Source organism: Sus scrofa, chromosome 4 (genome assembly GCF_000003025.6).
Source record: "Sus scrofa isolate TJ Tabasco breed Duroc chromosome 4, Sscrofa11.1, whole genome shotgun sequence".
In the NCBI taxonomy this organism is placed as follows: domain Eukaryota; kingdom Metazoa; phylum Chordata; class Mammalia; order Artiodactyla; family Suidae; genus Sus; species Sus scrofa.
This window is the reverse complement of record NC_010446.5, coordinates 55,231,607-55,240,795: the sequence shown is the minus strand read 5'-3', so window position 1 is coordinate 55,240,795 and position 9,189 is coordinate 55,231,607. Positions and strand designations below refer to the sequence as shown.

The 9,189-nt window shown below is 37.7% G+C and overlaps 1 long non-coding RNA gene across 3 annotated transcripts; it reads right to left on the bottom strand.

The window, feature by feature from the left end:
• Positions 590 to 8,313, bottom strand: LOC106510037. 3 transcript variants are annotated; one of them, XR_001308151.2, is made up of 5 exons: positions 7,884 to 8,313; positions 7,691 to 7,776; positions 5,539 to 5,639; positions 5,000 to 5,129; positions 590 to 823 (listed from the first exon to the last, which is right to left on the bottom strand). It is a non-coding gene; the product is annotated as an uncharacterized LOC106510037 (long non-coding RNA). The 3 variants fall into 3 exon arrangements; XR_002343236.1 differs by lacking the exon at positions 590 to 823 and having other exon boundaries at positions 4,312 to 5,129; positions 7,691 to 7,787; XR_002343235.1 differs by lacking the exon at positions 590 to 823 and having other exon boundaries at positions 4,312 to 5,129.

Genomic DNA, 9,189 nt, shown 5'->3' with positions numbered 1-9,189 from the left:
CCCAGAAATCCTCTTCATAAAAGTAGAAAAGAAACCTCTGTGAGTGAATGAACCTGAACTAGAATGTGGTGTAAATTGCAGGTAATCTGGTAAGAGGCTGCAAAGAGAGAAAGCGATCTCATCCTATAACATAGTCAAGTGGATGCAACCCATTCCACCCACATTCTCAAGGTAAGCAGTCGCTGGTTCTCACCTAAGAGGATTGGACAGCATCATTTACCACACACAGCTGGTCCTAAATTCATTTGGTAATTGGGACAGCTGCCTGTGTTTGCTCATTTCCTTTATCCAAAGGAAAAATAAATTTCTCATATCATTATGACAGTAGGTGCAGCCTGGAGCCAGGAGCCAGCTGGAATTAGGCTCCTAACTTCCCACAGAGACTAAGAAATAGGGACTCCTTCTGTATTTCTTTCTTTATTTTTTTAAGGTCCCACCTTCAGCATATGGAGGTTCCCAGGGTAGGGGTCCAATTGGAGCTATAGCTGCCAGTCTACACCACAGCCACAGCAATGTGAGGTCGGAGCCGCATCTGCGACCTACACCACAGCTCACAGCAATGTCAAATCCTTAATCCACTTAGCGAGGTCAGGGATTGAACCTCATCCTCATGGATACCAGTCGGGGTTGCTAACCACTGAGCCACGATGGAAACTCAAGGACCCTTTCTTTCTTGATGCATGCATTTCAAACTATTGGTTTCCAGGTCCTTGAGGAAACATTCCTGGGTTATAAAGTGGGCAACAGGCATATTTAGCTTTTTAAAAGAGTTGCAGACATGTCAAAGAAGCAGTAGAATCACACATCTTCTAAAGCAAGTGTTCTAGAAAAAGGAAGAGAAGAAAGTGCTTCACTTTTTTCAGTCAAAAGAATTAAAAATTTTTTCCTTATTTTTAATTTGCATTTTCCCATATACAACTCATTATGCATGCATGGTCCTGAGGTCAACATTTCAAGTGGTGGCTTTACATCCTCCTATCCCAGCCAACAATTGTAGGAAATATTCTTTCTCTATATCGTGACTTAAAACTGTGGTCTAATTGACACTGCAATTTCCTGACCTGCCATCCTTCTTGATGATGACAGCAGTCCTTTGCTGAGCTAGTTCTGTGGTACTGATCTGCAGCATCCTGCATCTTGCTCCTCCAGCATTTCCAGTGAGTTTGCACACACCAAATTCCCTGTATTAAATCTCTTTCTTCTTCTTCTTCTTCTCCTTCTCCTTCTTTTTTTGTCTTTTCTAGGGCCGCGCCTTTGGCATATGGAGGTTCCCAGGCTAGGGATCCAATCGGAGCTGTAGCCTCCGGTCTACACCAGAGCCACAGCAACGTGAGATCCGAGCCGTGTCTGCAACCTACACCACAGCTCACGGCAACGCCGGATCCCCAACCCACTGAGCAAGGCCAGGGATGGAACCCGCAACCTCATGGTTCCTAGTCAGATTCGCTAACCACTGAGCCACGACGGGAACTCCTCCTTTCTTCTTAAGTACTGAAAGTGTTGTCTGTTTTCTACAACTGAACACCATTTCATACACAGATGAAAAAAAAGATTTCATCAAAATAAAAAGATTTCATTGAATGAGTCGCAACCTGTTTTAGACAGTTTCTTTAAGATTTTTAGTTTAAACACTAGATGTCTAGAATTGGATATTTTAGGTGATTTAACTAGTGAAATTAATACTCTAAAAGGCATAGGTAAATATCTGCTAACTTTTGATTATTTTATGGATAACATGAAATAGTTGAGACTTGAGTGTTTTATTAATTTGGTTGGGAAACTTGGAAAACAGATGTCCTTGGCAGGGATTTCTTTTTTCTCCCTTTTAACTCTTCATGTAAGAAAAGGAATGCAATTGTTTGAGTAGTCCAAAGCATAGTGAAATTTTAAAATAGAAGGGATGTAGCTAATCTGGGGGGTTCCCATTCCCAAGTTTAAAGGAGCAATCCTGTTTCATATAAGAATACCCAACTCTTCCCATCTTTATAGACATGTAGGTCCTCTCATGAACAAATAAAAGGTCAATTCTATTCCCTTTGAATCTATGCTGACCTTTTCACTTACATTGATCAGCAGAATGTGGCAGAAATGGCTGTAAATTCTGGTCCTTGAGTCCTAGCAACACCTGTTTTTGCTACTTTGGAAGTCAGCCACTGTTAGAGGGTTCAGACTATCATACTGAAGACAGAAAACACTTGGAAAGAGCTCCAGGGATATGAGACTATGAAGGGCCACAGCCAGCCCTCAGCCATTCCAACTATCCTCCAAGGCTCCAGGTAGCTTTCTGTATTTGCACCTGCTGGCCCTTCTCTAGAAAGCTCTTCACTCTCTGTTCCTAACTAACCCAAATCATCCTTCCAGACTTCCCTCAGGAGTCACTAATTGTAGACATCTCAGAGAAGTATGAAAATGTGACAATCATTGCCCAGTTCTTATAGGGATTCCAGGCTGAGGGTGAAGTGGGAGAGATGGGAGAGGCCTCATATATAATTAAAATCATTTTCTGCTTATTTATTATTTAGTAAATGATTACTAACTGCTCATGCTACTAGTAAAAAATACTAGTAAAACTAAATATTGCTCATTATATAGGGAATAAGTGTTATATATTATAATGCAGTGAATAGATTATAATATTTTAAATATAAAATAATAAAGTTATGTGATACATATAAATAATGACTTTGTAATATTTATTATTACATATAGCATTTTACTCTTAGTAATAGTAGTAAACATTTAGTAAATAATAGTAATTATTGAAAGATAAAGTGCTAAACCTTATAAGGGCTATGTGTGTGTGTGAGTATACATGCTTTCCAGATTCTTTTCCCATATAGTTTATTACAAAATATTGAGTATATTTCCCCATGCTCCATGCTATATGATATGTCCTTGTTATGTATTTATAGATAGTATATATATATATACATATATATATATTTTTTTTTAAGATCACTCTAGGTAGTTTATCTCTTTGCATATTCTTGAGTATAAATAATAAAAAATATGTAGTTTTTCTTTCTTTTCTGTGTGCTTAGAATCAAGGGGGTAAAATTAAAACTACAAGGAGATAACACTAAACCCCACTAGAATAACATTTAAAATATCTGATAATGCCAAGTATTGACAAAGATGCAGAACACTGCAGAACCTTTTAGGGAAAAGTGTGGTTTTTTTTTTTTTATCTACAAAAGTAAAACGTATTCATACTCTATGACCCAACAATTACACCTCCAGGCAAATGTTTAACAGAAATGTATATCTACATCAAAAGATAATGAAGAATGTTTAAACAATATCATTTGTAATTTGAAAACTTTCAACCTGCTGTAAAGAGTTGAATGAATAAATCAGTTGTGGTCACTTTATACAAGAGAATCTTATGCAAAAATGAAGGAAACACTGCTTTACACTCAAAACCTGGATGAATCTCATATATATAATGTCGATCTATAGAAGCCTTATACAATAGTGATACATAGTTTATAATTCCACTTAAAGAAAATTCAATAACTAGAAAAGTTTGCTGGTATTAAAATTAAGCAAAATTCATGCAGTTAAAATACGGCTTGGGGAAGGGCATGAGGATATTTTCTGGGGTTCTAGAAATGTTCAGTTTTTGACCTCGCTGGTATTTATATGAGTGCATGTCTTTTGTGAAAATTTAATAAGTTGTCTTTACTATTTGTATACATTTCTGAATGTATAAATCAATAAAAGTGCTTATTGAAAAAAGCCAACAATTAAGGTATTAACAAAAGATGTCATGATCATTGCATTTTGGGGTGTGATTATATAATCTGATATGGATGGGCTCATGGTTTTAGCTGTAACACATACAGATAGAATTACCCTGAAGAAAATCTTAACAGATGCAGACTATTGCCTCTGAAATGGATTAGCAATGAGATCCTGCTGTGTAGCACTGGTAACTATGTCTAGTCACTTATAATGGAGCATGATAATGTGAGAAAGAATGTATACATGTATGTGTAACTGGGTCACCATGCTGTACAGTAGAAAAAAAATAATGTATTGGGGAAATTAAAAAAAAAAAATCTGAAATAGGAGTTCCCGTCATGACACGGCAGAAACAAATCCATGTAGGAACCATGAGGTTGCGGGTTTGGTCCCTGGCCTAAGTGGGTTAAGGATCCGTCATTGCCATGGGCTGTGGCATAGGTCACAGATGTGGCTCAGATCCTACATTGCTGTGACTGTGGTGTAGGCTGGCAGCTGTAGCTCTGACTCAACCCCTAGCTGGGGAACTTCCATATACTGCATAAAAAGCAAAAAAAAAAAAAAAAAAAAAAAAAAAAAATTGAAATAAAGAAATCCATGTCTGTAAGAAAATAAATGAAAAATCAGTGTCATTCATGTAACATTCAATACCTCCTTTAAGGAATGACCATCTTGATGCATTGAAATGTATGGTGATTTTCAAATATTTTATTCTAACACTCAGAAAGAAATCTATTTGTAATCTGCATGTAATTTTTAAAAGTGTATGTAGTAGCCTACCTTCCACTTCTGTATATTTCTTTTTCTGTATATTTATTGAATGAAACTCTAATAAAGTATCATCACCATCTTTAGTTATCATCATTATCATTATTCCACTGCTTAACAGTAACTTTTTTGGTTGCACAACAAGCCTCAGAGTTTAGGAAGTCAAACAGATATAAGATTCAGATTCTACAAGAGCAAACAGATTCAGACAGACCACAAGATTTTCCTAATTTCTTATTGCTTATGTATGATGGAATTGCACCATAGTGTAATTCTTTCTTCATTTGGCCTTGGTTGCAAGCCACAGAGAGCAATTCTGGTTGGAAAAAAGAAAGAAAGAAAGAAAGAAAAAGAAAGAAGGAAAAGAAAGAAAGAAAGGAAGAAAGAAAGGGAAAGAATGAAGGAAAGAAAGGAGGGAGGGAAGAAGAAGGGAAGGAAAAGAAAAAAAAAAAAGAAAAAGAAGCCAGAATATGTATATCAGAATCACCTCAGGTGCTCAGTATTATCAAGAGTCTGGAGCACTTGTCTTGGAAAACTGGCAGGTCCAGGAAGCTCCTGTGGCTTGTCAGCAGGAACCATGATGCAGAAACCATCTTTGTGTTGCTGCTGTGATGACTCTGAGATCCAGAAAGATTTGTTACTTTCTCAGGATTCAAAGCCCTAAGAAGCAGTCCTGATGGACTGAGTTTTGGTTTTATGCCCATTCCTTGCCTATACTGAGGGTCCAAAAAAAAATTTGAGATCTTTTTTTTTCCTGGATGGAAGCAGTCAGAGTTGGGGAATTTCCCAAAAGGATTATTAGAATTTTGGGCTTCCCCTAAAGGGGATGTTAGGGTATTGATGGAGCTGGAGGGCCAAAAATGGCAAATGTCTTCTGTAATACTCATTCTCTTACTGGAGAAAAGACTAAGTAGATGAGTCATATTAGCAACTAGAATTATGATCAGGTGAAAGGAAGTCTGAGGTATGGTGTAGGTAGAACACGAGGTTATAATTAATTCCACAGACATTCAAGATTGAACCAACCTGGTACTTCTGGGAGACTTGGCAACACTCATGGATGTGTGGAGCTCAGGATGTTGCTTTAAGATGAGGCCACCACTAGCTTTCCAGACTCATGGCCTTAACTGTTGAAATACAAAATAAGGCTGCATGTCATTTTAAAGAGGTAATAGGGTGAAAAACAGAAAACAATAATAACAGAAGAACTAATGGATGCCTAAGAGAATATAAAATAGCAATCAGTGGAATGGCAACAAGAGAGGCTGAGACTGCTGCTGGTGTAGCAGCTGCAATAGTTTAGGAAAACAAGAGTTTTAAGAGCATGTATTTATTTACTAGGACTGGGGAGCTGTGATTCTTCAACATAATTTTCAATATGATCAATGGAATTCTAATATAATCATGGTTGAGTTCATTGTGTATGTGTATTAGTTTGCTAGGGCTGCCAAGACAAAGTATGATTAACTAAGTAGTTTAGATAACAGAAATTTGTTTTCTCACTGTTCTGGAAGACGGAAGTCAAGATAAAGGTGATGGCAGGGTTGGTTCCTTCTGAGTGCTCAGAGGGTGAATCTGTGACTTGGTTCTTTCTGTCCCAGCTTCTCCTGGTTTGCTGGCAATCTTCAGCATCCCTTGGCTTATAGATGTGTCACCTGAATCTCTGTCTTCATGTTCACATGGCATTCTCTATATTCTCTATGTGTGCCTGTATCTCTCTTATTTTCCTTATTTTTTAAATTTTTGGCTGCATTGGTGGCATGAAGAAGTTCCCAGCTGGGGATTGAACCCATGCTATAGCTGTAACAGGCTGGATCCTCAACCCACTGAACCACCAGGAAATTCTGCCTGTTTCTTTATCCAAATTTCTTTTTAAAAAATTTCTTATTATAATTGATTTACAATGTTCTGTCAATTTCTGCTGTACAGAAAAGTGAGCCTCACATTATCCTCCATCATGTTCTATCACAAGTGACTATATGTAGTTCCCTGTGCTATACAACAGGATTTCATTGCTTATCTACTACAAATGCAATAGTTTGCATCTACAAACTCAAAATGAAATTTCTTCTTTATAATAGCTCCAAAGTTGTACTGGATTAAAACTCACACTAATGACCTTATTTTAATCTATTTTTGTAAAAATTCTATTTCCAAATGAGGTCACTTTCTGAGGTACTGGGTGTTAGGGTTTAAACATATCTCTTTGGGGGACTCGATTAAACACATAACAGGAAATATGCCTGTTATTGATTAAGAGTAGTGATTTGTGGCTTGTAGTATCTTTCTCTGTGGAGCAAATGTCATATTCAACACTGTTTCATTTATAGGAACTGCTTGGTTTGGAAGAAGGTCAATAATTTCACTAGACTCAAGACAATGACAAGGAAGCAGATATTTTCTCCTGAGGTCTGAACTTTATAAATTCTGCTAAGTTTCTAGTTTCATGTTTACTATGAAGTATAAACTCCTTTCATAGAAAAGTATCCAGTTTATCACATGATATTTAATGCATTTACCACATTTTAATTTTTTTCATCTTAATCTCAGTTTTTCAAAATAGTACTGAAGATTTTTCTACCATTAATAATTTTTTGGCCTTTAAGTATAACACTTAGGGAGGTGTTATTGGTTTGGAATGTAACAATAATGACTAATGTTTATCAAATAATTATTATGTGCTAGGAGTATAATGAGAACTTTATATAGATTATCTCATTCAATACTTGATTTATTTTCACTTTACATATGATGGCGCTGAGGCTGTAGAAGTTTCCATAAAAGCCAAGCAATAGTGAGCAGAGAATTTGGACTTAGGCTGATTCTAAAGTCCAAGTGTCACCAGCACACAGTACTGATGACTAACCAGTTTCAGTAAATTAAGGGATATATATATATATATATATATATATATATATATCATTAAATTAAGATATATATATATATAGTCAGTACTGCTGACTAACCAGTTTCAGTAAATTAAGATATCTATATCTATATCTATCTATCTATACAGTATACACAGTACTGCTGACTAACCAGTTTCAGTAAATTAAGATATTTATATATATATATATATAAATATATATATTTGAATCACTTTGCTTGTATGTCTGAAACTAACTCAACATTGTAAATGAACTATACTTCAATAAAAAAAAATAAATTCAAAAATTACCTCTAAATTTGTAACCAAGCAGGACTCTGTGAGGTCTTCCCAGAGTGGACCCCCGCCCCAAATCCTGTCTTCCACCTGATTTTTATCTACAGAAAAACTTTAGTCAAAAAACCAATTTGGTCAGAGAACTGAGAAAATACAGAGAAAAAAGAAAATAGTAGTAATAATTTAGCCATTCAACAAAGTCAAGGACCTTCAGTTCTTCTTCAAAGACTACAGGTAATATTCTGAGCCATATCCTTGGAGCTGCTTTGCAGGTGCTGAAGTCCCCACCAGGCAGAAGAAGTCAACAGTATGCTGCCCACAAGCACATAGACCCTAGACCAGCTGGAACCAAAAGGTTGATGACACTGACTCCCAGTTACCTCACCATCAGATAATCAGGAAAATGTCCATGAGCAGATCACACTCTGTTCCTCAAGCGCTATAAGATACCTCACTATCCCCTCCATGGGGAACATTCTTTGAGGAACTAGCCTGCTGTGTTCCCCTCTTTGCCTGGCAATTAAAGCTACTTTTTGTTTCCTCCAACTCTGTCTCTGCATTTCTGTTTTGCATCAGTGTACAGAGGCAGCCCATATTTCGATAAGTTTGCCTTTCAACTCATTTCCCACGAACCATTATCTTTTTTATTCATAACTGGAAATTATCTGAAATACTTGCTGGGTAGTAAGAGCAACACTGAAGTCAACTGTTCTGCATATCTTTTGGGGAAGCTGCCAATGGTGGGGGCGGGGAGGGTTAGAGGAGGTGGCAGAGGGGAGAAGGTGGGGACAGGAAGGTGTATGGGGGCACCTGTGAAATTTTTTGGCTACACAGGACTGCACTGATGCTCTTTCCCTGCACTCTTCCCAGAAACTCAGGTAAGATGAAAGCAATCTTCCTCTTAGAGGGGAGACCCTGAGGGCCGGGCTCAGAGCATGAAGCTGACCAGTTGACAGCAGGCTACAGAGTCACGTTGAATGAAAAAAAAAAAAAGGCACAACCTCAAAGTTGAGGATAATGTTTTATTTGGCAGAATTTCTGAGGACTTAAGCCCAGAAGACAGCCTCTCAAATAGCCAGGGTAGTGGACAGGGAGGAGCTGGGATATGCAGGAGTGTTTGCAACAAAAATCAGAGAGTTGAAACATCAAAAGGTTACTGTTGGAGTTCCTGCTGAGGCATAGTGGGTTAAGAATTTGACTGCAGGGGAATTCCCTTTGTGGAGCAGTGGAAACAAATCCAACTAGTATCCATGAGGATGCTGGTTCAATCCCTGGCCTCACTCAGTGAGTCATTGCCATGAGCTACTGTGTAGGTCACAGATGTGGCTCAGATCCCACGTGGCTGTGGCTGTGGCCAGCAGCTGTAGCTCCAATTTTACCCATAGCCTAGGAGCTTCCATATGTAGCGGGTGTGGCCCTAAAAAGCAAAAAAAAAAAAAAAAAAAGAGAATCTGACTGCAGTGGCTTGGGTCTCTGCAGAGGTGCAGGTTTGATCCCTGGCCTGATGCAGTGGG